The sequence below is a fragment of the Lepidochelys kempii genome, chromosome 1 (assembly GCF_965140285.1).
Source record: "Lepidochelys kempii isolate rLepKem1 chromosome 1, rLepKem1.hap1, whole genome shotgun sequence".
Lineage (NCBI taxonomy): Eukaryota > Metazoa > Chordata > Testudines > Cheloniidae > Lepidochelys > Lepidochelys kempii.
Genome location: NC_136380.1, coordinates 214481129 through 214482753, shown reverse-complemented (window position 1 = coordinate 214482753; position 1625 = coordinate 214481129).

The window sequence follows — 1625 nt, the reverse complement described above, 5'->3', positions numbered from 1 at the left end:
TAATAAATTCCACCTCTGTGGTCAGTTCCTCCCAGTCTTGGGGTTTGCAATCTTCCTGCTTCCCTTCTGATGGCTTCTCCAAGGTCATCGTTGCCCCCTACCTGATCCAAGTTCCTCACCTCTGGTGGTCTGGGTCCTCCCTCTGGGACCTTCTCCTTTCTGAAAGGGTTCGTCACCCCCAAGCCTTTACTTCTAGGTCCTGTCCCAGATTCATTGGGTATGCAAGGGTCTGTGTGTCCCCAACCCGTACCATCCTGATGCATCCCCTATCTTGCGTTCTATAGCCTTCATACAGTACGGGCACACATCCCCATGAGCACATCGTAGGGACACAGTATCCACGTCACCTCCCTCACCTACCAGCTGCCTCCAGACCATGGTCTGGCTACACTCAGAGTCTACTAGTACTGTCATGGCCACCCCGTTGACCCACACCGGGATGGTCAGCTTGACGGCTCTTTTCTTCCTGGCCCAAGTGTCTGCTGTCCATGCCTGCTCATACAAACAATCCATGAAGGGGCAGTCTTGGCAGAAATGGCATGGTCACCCTCAGGACAACTAGGCTCCCCCTTTCTTATCATGTTGGCTGAGCTCATTCATGGGCTTCCTCTCTTGTACTGGATGGGGGTCTGGTTTCTCCGCCTGTCATCAGGTCTGAGGTGCTGTTGGTTTGTGAGTCGGGATGTAAGCCCAGACCCTTTGGTGTATGTCATCCTCTGTAGCCTCGGGTCCCCTTGAACATGAGGGTTCTGGTTCTAGGGCCCCTGGAGGGGGTGTATAGGTGGCATGTGAGTCTTTCATTTGGGGATGCTATGCCCAGGATCACCGGAAGCTCCCTAGAAGTGGAGGGGCCACCGGTGCCTGGACTGTGGCCACACCCCCACTCTGCCCCTCCCCCTGAAGCTCATCCCATGCTCTGCCATGCCTCCCATGGCCCCATCCCTGCTCCATCCCGAGGCCAACCCTGCTGCTTCACTCTGTTGAAGAATTGCCACTTTTAAGTCTGTTAGGACACTCAATAACAGACTTAAAAGTGGCAATTCCTCAACAAAAAAACTTCAAAAACAGACTCCAATGAGAAACTGCCGAACTGGAATTAATTTTCAAACAGGACACCATCAAATTAGGCCTGAATAAAGACTGGGAGTGGATGGGTCACTACAAAAACTAATTTCCCCATACTGTTACTCACACCTTCTTGTCAACTGTCTGAAATGGGCCACCCTGATTACATTGGCCTCATTACCACTACAAAAGTGATCTTTCCTCCCTTGGTATTCTACTGTTGAGAATAGCCCACTTCCACTTTAATTAAATTGTCTTGTTAGCACTGACCCCCACTTGGTAAGGCAACTCCAATCTTTTAATAGATTGTATATATATACCTGCCTACTGTATTTTCCACTCCATGCATCTGATGAAGTGGGTTTTAGCCCACAAAAGCTTATGCCCAGATAAATGTGTTAGTCTCTAAGGGTATGTCTACACTATGAAATTAGGTTGAATTTATAGAAGTCGGTTTTTTAGAAATCATTTTTATATATTCGAGCATGTGTGTCCCCACAGAAAATGCTCTAAGGGCATTAAGTGCATTAACTCGGCAGACTGCTTCCACAGTACCGAGG